The sequence below is a fragment of the Protopterus annectens genome, chromosome 2.part1 (genome assembly GCF_019279795.1).
Source record: "Protopterus annectens isolate FY-2018-M chromosome 2.part1, PAN1.0, whole genome shotgun sequence".
In the NCBI taxonomy this organism is placed as follows: Eukaryota; Metazoa; Chordata; order Ceratodontiformes; family Protopteridae; genus Protopterus; species Protopterus annectens.
In genome coordinates, this window is record NC_056729.1 from 284853897 (window position 1) to 284870083 (window position 16187).

Consider the following 16187-nt stretch of genomic DNA (forward strand, 5'->3'; position numbering starts at 1 on the left):
AAAAAAAAAAAAAAAAAAAACCTTCAAATTTTTTCCCAGGAAAGACCGTTCCTGGTGCCCTATCCTGGACCTATCTATCCTAAACAAATTTTTGGTAATCCAAAAATTCAAGATGACTCTTCATCAGCTGCCTCCTATGTTAGGCAAAAATTCCTGGCTGGCATCACTGGATTTAAAGGAAGCCTACCTGCACATTCCAATAAGGGAATCTTGCAGAAGATACCTATGCTTCAGAGGAGGCTACATGCACTATCAGTTTTCTGCACTACCTCTTGGTTGATCTACTGTGCCCAGGGTATTCACAGAATGCCTAGCTCCAGCCATTGCCTTTTGCCGGCAAAGAAGTATTCAAATATACCCATACCTGGACGATTGTCTAATTTTAGGCATAAAACCAGGACATACTATTAAATCTTCTAGCATTTGTAAATAAATTGCTAACTTCTCTGGGGTACACCATAAACGAAAATAAATCAAATCTTTTACCCTGCCCAGAAGTTGTATTCGTGGGAGCTAGCTTGAATTCAACTTCCCAGATGGCCTATCTCACACCAGAGAAAGAAGTTCATTTGACAGCCTGCATCAATCTACTGGCTACAAAGACCCAGCTATCTGAAAGGAAAATACTGCAAGCACTGGGGTTCATGTCCTCTTGCATTCTACTAATTCAATATGCAAGACTGCATATGAAGAAACAGCATTTGTATCTAAAAAGCCTATGGTGTCAACATTCTCAGTTTCTAGAATCAATGATTCCTATCATACCTTGTCTAAAGATAGAGTTCCTTTGGTGGGCAGAGGCCTGCCACCAAAATAAGGGACTGCCATTCACTCTACCCCCCGCTGCCCAAACTCTACAGACGCATCAGACTATGCGTTGGGGGCTCACTTGGCAGGGCAGTACATTCAGGGCAAATGGAACCCAAGTCAGATGCACCTGCATATCAATCAGAAAGAAATGTTAGCTGTACAGAATGCTCTGACAGTTTTCAAGGACCACATTCTTCCAGGACAATTATTGGTAAAGACAGACAGCACCACTGTTATGTGGTACATAAACAAGCAGAGGGGAACCCACTCATACTCTCTCTGCTGACTAGCCATGGCTCTGTGGAACACAGCCATGAGCTACCAAGTGCCCCTACAGGCTCAATTCCTGCCCGGAAAGTTAAATACACTGGCAGATGACCTAAGCCGAAATCTCATGGTCCCACATGAGTGGAAACTGGAACCAAAGATATTCAACATGCTGAGAAATAAATGGGGGGGGTGCCCAGAGATGCACCTGTTTGCCTCCCCTCAGAACTACCAATGGGACAAATTCTGCTAAAGGACTCCTCACAACCAACCTTGGAAAGTGAGTGCCCTGTCCTTCACCTGGAAAGTGAATGCCCTGTCCTTCACCTGGAAAGTGAATGCCCTGTCCTTCACCTGGAAAAGTGAATGCCCTGTCCTTCACCTGGAAAAGTGAATGCCCTGTCCTTCACCTGGAAAAGTGAATGCCCTGTCCTTCACCTGGAAAAGTGAATGCCCTGTCCTTCACCTGGAAAAGTGAATGCCCTGTCCTTCACCTGGAAAAGTGAATGCCCTGTCCTTCACCTGGAAAAGTGAATGCCCTGTCCTTCACCTGGAAAAGTGAATGCCCTGTCCTTCACCTGGAAAAGTGAATGCCCTGTCCTTCACCTGGAAAAGTGAATGCCCTGTCCTTCACCTGGAAAAGTGAATGCCCTGTCCTTCACCTGGAAAAACCTATCAGTTTATGCCTTTCCTCCTCTGCATCTCCTCTCCAAAGTGCTACTAAATATCAAATAGGACAAAGGACAGTACTGATTGCACTGGACTGGCCATGCCAACACTGGTACCCCCTCTTGCTCAGTGCATCACTGCTGGCACCATGGCACCTGCCTCAGACCCCTGCCCTGCTTGTCCCAGCAAGAGGGCCAAATTCTGCACCCACATTTTCAAACCATGAACCTTGCAGCCTGGCTAATTACCTGATCTCTCCGTTTCCATCTTTCAGTAAGCAAGTGATGGTTGTCATTCTGGAGGCAAGGAGGCCTAGTACTCGAAAATCCTGTGCTGAAAAATGGAAAAGATTCTGTTCCTGGAGCCATAGTCAGGGGATGGGCACAGCGGTACCCAGTTTACCCCATATTCTTCAGTACTTAAGTGAGATGCTTCACAAGGGCCTTTTCTTTTCTTCCATCAAAATTCATGCCTCAGCCATTTCAGCACATTACAACACTGAGCCCACCCCTCTTCTTTCATCCACTGCTGAAGCAATTCCTCAGAGGGGCAAAAAACTTCGGACCACCCAGGAGAGCCCCAACTCCAGCCTGGGACCTTAACTTTGTATTGGAATGCTCACTCTTCCTCCCTTTGAGCCAGCTGCAAATGCACAGTTGAAATTCCTTTCTTGGAAAACAGCCTTCCTTCTAGCCATCTCTTCAGCAAGAAGGGTGTCTGAATTACAGACCCTCATGGCAATGGAGCCTTTCATCATCTTTCATGCGGACAGGGTGTCCCTCAGGACCAATCCCTCTTTATGCCAAGTTAATATCCAGTGTGGCCCTTAATCAGTCCATTCATTTGCCAACCTTCTTTTGTAATACACAGAACAAAGGGGAACGAATACTGCACTCCTTGGTTGTGCACATGCAACTTAGATTTTACTTGGACAATCTGAGCAGCTGCTGGTGGCATTTGCTGCAGGGGCAGAGGGAAAGGCCATTTCAAAGCAAACCATTTCTAAGTGGATAGGCCATTGCATTCATTTCTGCTATTAGCACCATGGAAACCCTAACCCACAGGGGATAAGACCACATTCAACCAAGGCTGCATCTACCTTTACAGCCTTTTTCAGAGGTGTCCCTACCTGGGACATCCTAGTAGCTGCTACCTGGAGTTCTCTACATACCTTCACCAAGCATTACCACTTGCCAATTTTTTCTAAATTCAGAGCTGGCTTTGCCACTGCAGTTTTGCACTCCTTTTAGCTGGTCCTAATGATATCTGATTGCCTCCTCCCATCCTTAGCTTTGGGAATCTACCCAAATGTGATGATTGCAACAGTGAAACACGAAGAACGTAGCACAGTTGTGTCTATTTTCCATAAATGTAGATGTTAGAGTGTATTCACTGTCGCTGTCATGGTTACCCTCCCTTCAGCCCCCTGACTTCTATTGACTATACCTCTTTTCTTGTTTACTATGCATACAGCTTTTTGGTGTATTTGCTTTTTTGTTGGAGGTGTAACCTTTTATATAATTGCTTCCCATTATGGGGGCACCTGACATCTAGGGCAAGATAAACTGATGTAATGGTGGCTGCATGCTTTATACCCCTGACTACTTGATGTCATGGAAGATGCGACAACAACTGAAGCAGGACCCAGGACTTTGATAATCGGGTCGACGGAGGGCTACCTGCAAGCAGATAACCCAAATGTGATCACTGCAACAGTGAATACACTTGAATATTTACATTTGTGGTAAGTGTACACAACTGTACTTGATCACTTAACACTTCAGGCAGTATGCATTCTTTCAGAGCACAATCTAGTGATAGAATCTTTGAGCAGGTCTAAAACTCAGGCTCATGACTGGATGTTTCACAGAGGCTTGTTTCTGGGCATTGTCCATCCATAGAGTATTCTTCCGGTAAATATTTTCGATTCCCCTCTGAACAGGTAGCTCCATCTCTTCTGTTCCAGACTGCCATGTCACCTGGTGTGGAAGACGAGCACCCTTTGTTTTCCTTGGAAGAGGATTTTTTTATGCTTTTCTGTCTCTTCCTCTTGGAGGAATCCTGCATAAGATTCAGCTGGACTTCCCAAAAATCTTGCTAGTGACCTTCTTTTGGCTAAGTTAGCACTTGTCCTCTTAATGCATCTGGCCAGGAGCAATCACCACAGGTATTACCTCGCTTGTTGGACCTCTTCACACATTACAAGGGGTATCTAATCCATCCTTACTTGTCCACTCTTCAACTGACACTGTAGATGATAGGTTTTGATACCTTTCATGCACCCGTTTCAGAAGATGCATTCAGGGTTTTACACGAGGCAAGGAAACCCTCAACCAGAAAATCTTGTATGTCCAAATAAAAAAGACTTGTGTTTGGTGCCGTAGTTGTAACCAGAACTCTTTTTCAATGGGGTTGCCTTTGTTCCTGTCCTGTTTGTGTGATTTGCTCCATTGCGGCCTGGCCCATTTATCAGCCATTTTTGCTAGTTTGCTCTTGGATCCTCTTGTGGCTTCTTATTTTGAGGTGAAACAGTTTCTTCATGGCGTCCTGCATCTTAGGCCTCTAAGGAGATCTATTCCTCCTCCTTGGGACCTTAATTTAGTTTAAAAAAAAAATGACTCTGGCTCCTTTTAAGACTGCATATTCTGCTTCTTTGCAACATTCTGCCTGGAAAGACCGTCTTGTTGCTGGCTGTTAATTAGGGTTGCTGCGCTGCAAGTCCTTATGGCCATTCCTTCTTTTTGTTTTTCACAGGGACAGTGTGTCCCTGTGTAATAATCCTTTTATGCTCAACGTAGTAAATGAGTTGTCCTTGAATCAGTCAGTAAAACTCCTTCCTTTTTTCCCTTCTCCCCAGTTTGCTGGTGAGTGGGTCTTGCATACCTTGGACTTGCACAGACAGTTCAGGTACTATTTGGGTAAGACTATGGCCATCCATAAGTCTGACCAGCTTTTTATTTCTTTTTATCTCAGGACATTGGTTTTAGCTTTTTCCTAAGCAAACCATCTCCTCCTTGCTGTCTAAGGTCTTTCCTTTTTGTTCTTTTCATGGCAAATCTTTGTCTACTTCTGTTGGAGCTCATTCCACTGGGGCTGTTGCCTCTTCTGGTGCTTTCTTCAAAGGGCTGGAAACCGGTTCATACCTTTACTGAGCATTGTAAGTTGGATATGGTTTTCTAGGACCAGAGCAGGTTTTGCTAGAGGCATTTTGTAAGTTGGTTTGTTGAGGGCTGTTCGCAGCCTTCCACCTTGCATTCTGTTTTTTGAACTTTTACTTTTCCTATTGTGAAGAGTACTGCAACAGTCATATAGAACAGTTGTATAAAATCGTACCATATGAATACATGTCCTTCCCTTCACTGTTGCAGTATTTTCTCCCTCCCTCCAACCCCCTCTTGTTTCTTCTGGCTTTTGTTTTGTATTCTCTGGATGAAGGTCTCTCCCTTTTTTTTGCGTTTTCTCCTTTTAGGTATGCATGGATTCCTTTGTCCTATGGAGACTGTTCTCTACTGGGGCAATTCAGATGTCCTTCAAGGATGCATCTGCAGTCATCACATATGGGTTGTCCTGCCTCAGGCAGCCCTTCGGTCGGCCGGATTCCAAAGTCTGGGTCCAGCGTCGGCTGATGTCGCTCCTTCCCCGACGTCACAACGCCTGGGGTATAAAAGCGCCAGCCGACGCCATGTTCCCCAGTCTTTCTTGCTGCGTGGTGCCCGAAGCAGAAGCAGTTCGCAAGTGCCGGTCGGCCAGCTCCTGTAATTTCGCTATCCGAAGACTTCAAAAGCTAAGTACCCTGTTGGGGACTCTTTCTTGCCTCAGCCGATGTCAGAAAAAGTTAATTGTACCTCATAAGGATTTCCACTCTTATTGTCTTCCTTGCTTAGGCCCAGACCACGACGTCTCGGCCTACTCTGCCTGCGCTTCTTTCAACCGACGCACTCTTAGACGTCGGTCGGAGTTCGCAGAAGAGTTTTTTGGGGATAGTTTTGCTTACAAAATGCCGTCGGAAACCCCGACATCGCATTTAATTAAGAAACGGAAAGACAAGGACCGACGCACGCGGCCCGCAGTTTTGGCTGAAACCGCGGCTAGGCTTACCACGAGTGTTTCTGTTTCGGCTGATACCGAGTCCTTGGAACTTCCGAACCCTGAAATAATATGACCAACAGCCTCGGTCCCGGAGGCTCCTACAGAGTCGGTTACAGAAATGCCTTCCGAAATTGCTGTATTGGAATCTTCCAACACCATACCTTTAGATAAAGCTACACCAGCACGTGGTGCAGCCAGGCCTCCTGCATCCATGTCTATTAAGGCCTTCACCAGGGTTAAAGCTGCAAAACACACTAAAACCATGCCTCCCAGAGTTATTCCTCAGGGACCTTCTTCTAGTTCACAGATTTTAACTTTGGCAGAGGACCTGATCTCCTTAATTAGGGGCTCTCAGCCTCATCCGGACAGAGGCTCCCAACCCCCTCTAGACAAAAGGCCCAGGATGGATCCCCCTGATCCCCTTTCCTCAGAGGGAGGCCTCTGTTGGCTCGGATCACTCAGACTACCAGGAGGAGGCTTACTCGGCCTACGAGGATTCGGATGCAGAGGAATCTATTCCCTCAGCCTCCCCTCCTGAAGAGCTTTCCTTTGGGGAGACCCTTCACACTATGAGAGAGCATTTCAAATGGCAGGGTCACGAATATTCTGATTCCAGGAAAAGACTAAGAACTTTTCTTCATTTACCTCAGCATAGACCTTTGGCTATTCCTCCTGTTTTAAATGTGATTGATGATGTATATTCTGACTCTAGTATGACCCCTGACACTCTGCCTCCGGCTCCTGTTAAGCCTGATAGGTATTACAGGGTCCCGGACACACATAATTTTCTTTATAAGGCCCTCTCTGCTGATCCTGAAACTATTTCACAGGGCCCTAAAGGGGTTGCAGCTGTTTCAACTAAGAACCCACTCCCCTCTGCAAAGGAGTCCAGGGCATTAGAGAGATGGGGTAAACAAGTGTATACTTCTGCCACTCTTGCTATGAGGGCATTAAATTGTCAATTTCACATGATACAGTATCAAGAGTATTTGTTAGAAGAAATGCATAAGAAATTGTCTTCTTCTGAACCCCTTGACTATAAATCCCTTCAGGATCTGGTACATAATTCCTAGCAGGTTAGCAACCATTTCTTGCAGTGTGGTTATGATGCATTGGAAGCTTCATGTAGGTCAGCAATGACAGGTGTCATACGCAGGCATGCTTGGCTGAAGGAACAATCTCTGCCAGAACATGTTAAAGCTAAGCTTTTGGATGCTCCACTGGAAAAGCAAAAGTTATTTGGTTCCACTGCTCAAGACGTCCTAAAGAAATTTGAGGAAAAGGCAAAATCTGTACAAACAGTTAAAGATTTTCTTCAAGTCCAACCACCTAGATTTAGTAGAAACTGGCCTTCCAAGAATTGGTCCTTTCCGGACACAGAAAGATTTCAAAGGGGCAGAAACAGGCGTGCCAGAGGTAGAGGCCAAGCTAGGGGCTCCTGCAGAGGCCGTCAATGGCAACCGCCAATCCAGACAGGCAGTTCAGGATCTGCAACTGCTGCACAAGGACAAACTCAATGACTCTGCTTTGACTCCACCAACCAGGGCTCAATTAGAAGCACCTTTGGGCGGAAAGCTTTCTTTATTCTCAAGAAATTGGCACAACATTACAAGAGACAAATGGACACTCCAAATAATAGACAACAGATACAGGTTCCATTTCCACACATTGCCAAAAAGAAAAGGCATACCAGGCCTGCCAACAAAACAAAGGGCAGAGGCTTTGAAACAAATCTCAAACTTACTTCAAATGAAAGCCATAGAAAGAGTTCCTATTTCAGAACAGGGCCAAGGATTTTACTCCAGACTATTCCTTGTTCCAAGAAAAGAGCATCAATGGAGACCTATTCTCGACTTGTCTGTACTGAATACTTATCTCATTGTGCCAAAATTCAAAATGCTGACTCTACAGCAACTCCTTCCCATGCTGGACAAGGGGTCTTGGCTGGTTACTCTAGACCTCAAGGAGGCATACCTGCATGTCCCTATCAGACAAAGTTGCAGAAGATACCTCAGATTTCTTGCAGGGTCAGAGCATTATCAATTCTCAGCATTGCCCTTTGGCTTATCTACTGCGCCCAGAGTATTCACGAAATGCCTGGCATCAGTAATAGCACACGGCAGACTCCAGGGGATTCAAATCTACCCATATCTGGACGACTGCCTTATACAAGCGGACAACCAACAAACTCTGATAAAGGACTTAAATTATGCCATCAATCTTCTACAGGCCTTGGGATATACAGTCAACATGCACAAATCAAGACTTGTTCCATCCCAAAGAATAACCTTTCTATGTGCGGATCTAGATACAACCACCCAAATGGCTTATCTCACAGAAGAAAAACAAAGTCAACTACCGGATTACTTCAAGAATCTGACAAGACAAACTCAGCTGACTGCAAGGAAAATCCTGCAGGCCCTGGGTTACATGGCATCCTGTATTCTTTTGATTCCACAAGCAAGGCTACATATGAGAAAGCTACAGTGGTACCTAAAGAGTTTATGGACTCGGCACAGCCACAGTTTGGAAACTTTAATCCCACTCATCCCATGCCTTCACAAGGAATTTCTGTGGTGGGTTCAGGCCAGCCAGTCCAACAGAGGGCAGCCCTTCACAAAGCCAAAAACCTCCCAAACTATTACAACAGACGCTTCAGACCTAGGTTGGGGAGCACACATGGAGGGCAGAGGTATCCAAGGACAGTGGTCACGAAAGGAGCTGCACATGCACATAAATCAAAAAGAAATGCTAGCAGTGATACATGCAATCGAGGCCTTCAGACTCTTTCTGCATCAAGGCCATCTACTAATAAGGACAGACAACACCACATTTATGTGGTACATAAACAAGCAAGGAGGTACCCATTCTTACCCTCTGCAGGCTGGCAATGAATCTATGGGATCTTTCCTTGAAACTCAATATACAGCTACAAGCTCAATTTGTGCCAGGGAAGGACAATATACTGGCGGACAGCTTAAGCAGAAATATCATGGATGCACACGAATGGATGCTGCACCCAGACATTTTCCAACAGATAACACAATTTTGGGGGAGCCCGGACATGGATCTATTTGCATCCCCCCACAATCATCAACTAAAGAAATTCTGCTCAAGGTCATACCACCCACAAGCGTGGAAGGTGGACGCTCTCTCTTTCAGCTGGAGAAATCTGACAGTGTATGCATTCCCTCCTATTCCATTAATGACCAAGGTGTTACTGAAGATCAGGGCAGAGCAGCCAAATGTGATCCTGATAGCTCCGGACTGGCCAAGACAGCACTGGTACCCACTGCTAAGGAGCTTGTCACGTACGAAGCCATGGCCCCTACCTCTATGGCCACTTCTACTGACACAGCACAGCTACAAAACTTTACATTCCAACCTGAAAACATTGCAACTAACAGCCTGGAGAATACCTTGACTCCTCTTCAGGATAAGCTATCCCAGAGAGTAAAGAATATTATTCTGGAAGCTCGTAGCCCTTCCACAAGGAAGGCATATTCAGCAAAATGGAAAAGATTTCTCATCTGGAACACCACAAAGGGCCTAGATGCGACAAAGATGAGTATGGCACATATCCTGAAATATTTGGCAGAAATGTTCCATAATGGACTGTCTTACTCTTCTATTAAGATTCATGCTTCAGCAATTTCAGCAGAGTACAATACTGATCCTGCTGTCTTTTCTCATCCTCTCCTAAGACAGTTTATAAGGGGAATCAAAAACATCAAACCTCCTAGGAAACATCCTCTACCTGCTTGGGACCTTAACTACATGTTGGAAAAACTAACACTGCCTCCATTTGAGCCAGCAGCATCTGCAGATCTACAGTACCTCTCATGGAAGACTGCTTTCCTTCTGGCAATAACCTCAGCAAGAAGAGTTTCGGAATTGCAGGCCCTGATGGCAGTTCAGCCCTTTATTATTTTCCATCAGGATAGAGTTTCATTAAGAACTAATCCTACTTTTATGCCAAAGGTGGTATCCAGGGTTTCATTGAATCAAGCTATTCACTTGCCTACCTTCTTCCCAAATCCACAAAAAGGGGAGAAACTGCTGCACACCCTGGACATTCACAGACAGTTGCGCTACTACTTGGACGGAACTAAAGGTTTCAGAAAAACTGACCAGCTGCTGGTAGCATATGCTGCTGGTACTCAAGGAAGAGCAATTTCCAAACAGACAGTTTCAAAATGAATAGGAAATTGCATCCGCTTTTGTTACTCGTTTCATGGAAAGACTGTACCAGCTAACATTAGACCTCATTCTACGAGAGCCACAGCCACCTCCACAGCCTTCTTAAGAGGGGTGGCTACAAAAGACATTTTAGAAGCTGCCACATGGAGCTCCGTGCATACATTTGCCAAGCATTACAATTTACCTTTATATTCCAGATCCAGAGCAGGCTTTGCTTCGGCTGTCCTGCAGGGTATCTTAGCTACACCATCCTTTTCCTAGTACCTCCACCCCCAGATTGGCTATGGTATTCTGCCCATATGTGATGACTGCAGATGCATCCTTGAAGGACATAGTACAGTTTTGTACCTACCATAAATGTAGATGTCCGATAGGTATGCATCTGCAGTCAGGTTTACCCTCCCTCCTTCCCCTCTGTGGTACTCCTAGGGTGATTACCTCTCTATTAGCTAGCTGGGGGATCTATTATGGTGTATTTGTTTATACATATATATATTTTTTTTTTTTTTTTTTTGCAAATGTTTGGATTTTTTACTGCATTTCTCCAAATTTAGCCTTCCTAGAGGGCACCTGGCATCTGGGACAAGAAAAACTGAGGAACATGGCGTCTGCTGACGCTTTTATACCCCAGGCGTTGTGACGTCGGGGAAGGAACGACATCAGCCGACGCCGGACCCAGACTTTGGAATCCGGCCGACCGAAGGGCTGCCTGAGGCAGGACAACCCATATGTGATGACTGCAGATGCATACCTATCGGACATCTACATTTATGGTAGGTACAAAACTGTACTTTCTAGGCAACTGCATCCATACGTCAGTTTTATGGCTTAGGTTCTGTGTGGGGAGCGTCTGTGTGATGTATGGCACATACAAGATCACAAGGTTTTGGTATACTGGTGGAGTGTCTGGCTACCCTAGGCAGGAGATCCCTATAGTAAAGAATACTGCAACAACAGTGAAGAGAAGGATCTCTACTGTTAATGGTAAGATTTTGCACAACTGTGCTGTGTGTGTATGCATATCTATCTTTCTCTTTCTCCACACACACACACACACACACACATATATATATATTAAAAAATGAAACCACAGTATATCATTTCATAACTTTTCCCACCTTTAATGTGACCTATAAACCTGTACTATTCAATTGCAAAACAAACTTGTTAGGGGAAAATATAAAAAATAAAAATGTACAGTAAGCTGGTTGCATAAGTGTCCACACCATTAAACTAATACTTAGTTGAAGCTCCTTTTGATTTAATTACAACATTGTCTTCTTGGGTACATTCTTGCCAACAATTAGAGAGACTCTGATTAACATCAAGTAAAGGTCAGCTGCCCAAGTAGAGTTTTCCTGGCTTTTACTCAGTTGCCTGCTACAGCAAAAGCCATGGTTCGCAGAGAGCATCAAAGGGATCTCATTGTCGAAAAATATCAGTAAGGGGAAGGGTACAAAAAAATTTCCACAGCATTGGATATACCATGGAACATAGTAAAGACAGTCATCAAAAAGTGGAGAAAATATGGGACAACAGTGATGTTGCAAAGAACTGGATGTCCCTCCAAAATTGATGACAAGACGGAAACTGGTCACGAAGGCTGCCAAGTGACCTACTGCAACAGTAAATGAGCTGCAGGAATTTCTGACAAGTACTCTGTATGTACTACATGTGACAACAATCTTCTGTATTCTCCCTATGTCTCTATGGGGTAGGGTTGCAAGACGGAAGCCTTTCTTACACAGAAAAACATCCAGGCCCAGCTAAATTTTGCAAAACAATACACGTCTCCCAAAAGCATGTGGGAAAATGTGTTATGATCTGATGAGACCAAGGTTGAACTTTTTGGCTCCAATTCCAAAAGGTACGTTTTGGCACAAAAACAACACTTCACATCACCAAAAGAACATCCCCATGGTGAAGCATGGTGGTGGCAGTGGGGTTGCTTTTCTTCAGCTGGAACTGGGGCTTTTGTCAAGGGGGAAGGGAATTATGAGCATCTCTAAATACCAGTCACTTTTGACCCAAAATCTTCAGGCATCAGCTAGAAAGATGAAGATGAATTTCACCTTTCAACATGACAATGACCCCAAGCATACATCCAAATCACCAAAAGAATGGCTTCACCAGAAGAAAATTAATGTTTTTGAAAAGCCCAGTCAGAGTCCAGACCTAAATCCAATAGAAAATCTGTGGGGTGACCTGAAGAAGGCTGTGCACAAGAGATGCCCTCGCAATCTGACAGGTTTTGAGCGCTTTTGCAAGGAAGAGTGGGCAAATATTGTGAAGTCAAGATGTGCCATGCTGATAACACTCCTACTCAAGAAGACTGAATGTAATTAAATCAAAAGGTGCTTCAACAAAATATTTAAGGATGTGCTGCACACTTGTGCAACCAGCTTATTGCAAGTTTTTTTATTTTTTTATATTTTTCCCCTAACAGGTTTGTTTTTCAATCTAGTTGTACAGGTTATAGGTCATAATAAAGGTAGGAAAAGTTTTGAAATGATTTATTGTTGTCTCTTTTTTTTAACAGGGTTGTGAACACTTTTTATATTGTGTGTGTGTGTGTATAAAGGCCACAGTGACCATGGACACCTCCCTGTTGGGTGCGGTGGAAGGGGCATTTTCAGGGCAGGATGGTTCAAGGCACATGGTCCCCTGCAGAGACCAAATTGCACCTAAATGTCCTGGAGATGAGAGCAGTCCTAACATTGCAAGCTTTTGAGGAATGCATCACTCTGGGGACTAGCAATTCATGGCCGTTGTCTGGTACATCAACAAGCAGGGGGGGGGGGGCACTGTCTTATCCTCTGTGCAGAGGGGCCATGAGAGTGGGCATGGGCAATGTCTTCCAGATGCTTCCTTCTTCCAACTCTCATTCCCGGAAGTTCCACCATGTTGGCCGACAGACTCTGCATGTCCATCTCGAGTCCTCAGGAGTGATCCCGGAGTCCGTCAGTGGTAAGACAAAGCTTCGACCGTTGGTGTCAGCCTTGCTGCAATGTATTTGCCTCCCCAGTCGACCACAAATGCAGCAGTTACTTTTCTGTTATCCCCCTAGCAGTGGAGTCCCCCATGGACACAGTTCATGATTGGCTTCCGGGTTTCCTCTATGCTGACCCTTCCATTCCTTTGATAAAGGTAATTTCCAGAGGCTGTTCAGTTCCTTTTTTTTTTTTTTCCTCCTTCATAAAAGAAGGAAGTCCTCAGTGTTCCACCCTGTCACTTAGCAATCATAGAAATTTTAAAGCTGCTAAAGTCTCATCAACCGTTCCTTGAAGACTAGTTAGAATCCAGAGTCTATTCGAGGTCCTTTTTAGTACCAAAGAAAATGAGGGACTTCAGTCCCGTTTTTGATCTCTGTCACCTAAACCAATTTGTGAAATAAAATTCCTGATGACCCCAGTCCAGTCCTTTTTACCTCTGCTAAGGAAGGACTATTGGATGTGCCCCATAGATCTTCAGAATGCCTGCTAGCCCATCAAGATAGGAAAGCAGTCCAGGAGGTTTCTCCACTTCCAGCTTGGAAGCCAGTCACTACTAGTTCAAAGTACTGCCTTTGTCTCCCCACAGTACCAAGTGTGTCCACCCAGTTCATGGCAGTGATGCCAGCATACCTGCATCTGAAGGGCATCCAGGTTTTCCTGTACCTTGACCACTGGCTTCTAACTGCCACTTCTGAGCATCTAATGCGCCAGTTGCTTCAGTTATTACTGGACTTGGTAATAACTGAATCTACCAAAATGTTGCCAGACTCCAACCGAGAGTTTAGAGTTTATAGGATTCCACTTAGATACCAACCTGTAGATAATCCGTTTTCCCCCAATCCAGAGTTCAGTCACTTTGACTCACAGCCATTTGAGTACTATATTGGCCATTACCACCAGCAAAGTAATACACTAGTACTGCATTGAAGTTTAGCAAAATCATGGTTGCAGTCCATCCTTTGCATTTAAAAAATCCGAATTACTCAAGTCTGCAGTCAGCACATCGATTGTGGATAACAATCCCAGTGGTAACTGAGGGAGGGATACCTCTTCCAGTCAGTTTCACCAATAACAGTAGAAACCACAACTGCAACCTGTTCTTGGGTGGGTGGGGGGGGGGGCACTCAAGGGGAGAAATGACCCAGGGTGCATGGTCATCACTAAAGGTCAGTCTTCACATCCATGACCTCCTCCCCAAGGGTGTGATTTCCATGCAGACGGACAACTTGGTGGTGGTATGGTACATCACTGGGGGGGGGGGTATGTTCTTATCCTCTGTCGAGAAGCCATAAGAGTTTGGCAATGGGAGATGTCTTTACAGAGTCTTCTAATAGCAATGCACATCCTGGGGTTGACCAGTGTACTGGCAGGCAGATTGAGCAGAAATGTCCTGTTGTCTCACGAGTGGTCCCTGAATCCTACAGTGACATGCTTGATATTCATTTCCTGGGGCTAACCTTGCTGCATCCTTTTTGCTTTCTATCTAAACAACAAATGTAGCAGGTATTTTGCCCCGATCCCTCCCCAGGGTCAGTCATACACTGTTGTCCACAGTTGGCCCCTGGGTCTCCTACATGCCTTTCCTCTCCTTTTCCCTAATGAGAATTCATGCAGAAAGCAAGACTGTGCAAGGCCAGGATGATGCTCATTGCCCCCTTTTGGAACTGACAAGCATGGTTCCCCTACCTGTGGCCTGTACTAGGACATCCCCCTAGCATGTTGGATCACTATTCAAACGTACTGACTCATCCATCCATACTGGTTCCTTTTAGCAAGAAGTCCATGAAATTAACCACACAGTTCCTCCAGGTTTTGAGCATAGCCAGAGATGCCAGGCTCCCCCCTGCATCAGTCAGTATTCTTTCTAATTTTCAAACTGTCTGCTAGAAATATTTACTACAGTAAATTGAAGAGGTTCTCTATTTGGGCCTTTTCTAAGGGTCTGGATCCTTTTTAACACTTGCTCTAGCCATACTAGTATTCTTATCTGAACTGTTTAAGGGTTCCAGCTTTTGTCACCATCAGGGTGCAGATGGCAGCTATTTCAAATTTTCATGTTGTACATGGACATTGCAATAGTTTTGCTGAAAATTTCCAAAGCTTTCTTGAAAGGTACCTTTCCACTAAGACCTCCCATTAGAGACTCAGACCTTCCATGTGATGTAACCATTATTTTACAGGCTCTAACTTGGTTTCCTCTGGAACCTGCAACCACAGCAGATCTAAAATTTCTTGGAAAACACTTTTCTTAGTGGCAGTGACATCAGCCGGACGAATCTCTGAGTAAACATGTAAGCATCTGTATGTAGTTTTTCACAAGTATAGAGTCTCTCTTAGAACAAATGTGTCCTTGATTAGTAAGTTGGCATCTAAAGTAAACCTAAATCAATCTATAAACTTGCCAGTTTTTTTCCCCAGATACTCAACCAAAGGAGAATACTTGTTGCACATGTAAGATTGTCCACAGGCAACTCAGATTCTACATTTACAGAACAAAATACTTAAGGATAGACTATCAACTGTTCATTTCATTTTTAAAACTAAAGGAAGGCTCATTCAACTTAGGACAGTTTCTACTTCAATAGTCTTTAATAAAGGACTATACATTGATGACTTTTGTGCTGCAGCCACTTGGTCTATGGTACACACTTGTTTCTCACTACCGGCTGGATGTACAATCCAGATCACATTCCTCCTCTGGTTCCACCATACTCAGGAATGTCCTTCCTTGATACCACCTACATTGACAGCTTGGTATTCTGTCTCATGTATTTGAAATGTCCGAAAATATACAGCATTGGATACAAAAGTTATGTTCATACAATATTAGATCCATGTTGACTCATTTTTGCCCAGTTCAGACTTCCTCCCCCTGCCGCCTTCCAGATTGTCATCTTTGGCTTCGAAATGATAGATCTTTTATTCCCTGGCTATGCACAATCACGTGAGACTGTATTCACTTTTCCTCAGCAGTTGAGACTATATAATTTAGGGGATGTTCTTCGTGTTTCACTGTTGCAGTCATTACATTTGGGTAATCTGCTGGCAGGTTGTCCTCAGTCGGCCTGAATATCAAAGTCTTGAGTCCTGCATCAGTTGGTGTCTCCTCTTCCATTTCGTTAGGGGTGTAAAACATGCAGCCGATGCCATTTTCTTCAG

The 16187-nt window shown here is 44.5% G+C and overlaps 1 protein-coding gene across 3 annotated transcripts in view; it reads left to right on the forward strand.

Moving 5' to 3' along the window:
* The window catches only part of GNB1 (G protein subunit beta 1), a 1803552-nt gene that overhangs the window by 1180593 nt on the left and 606772 nt on the right, over nucleotides 1-16187 (forward strand). The gene's annotated exons all lie outside the window — the stretch shown is intronic.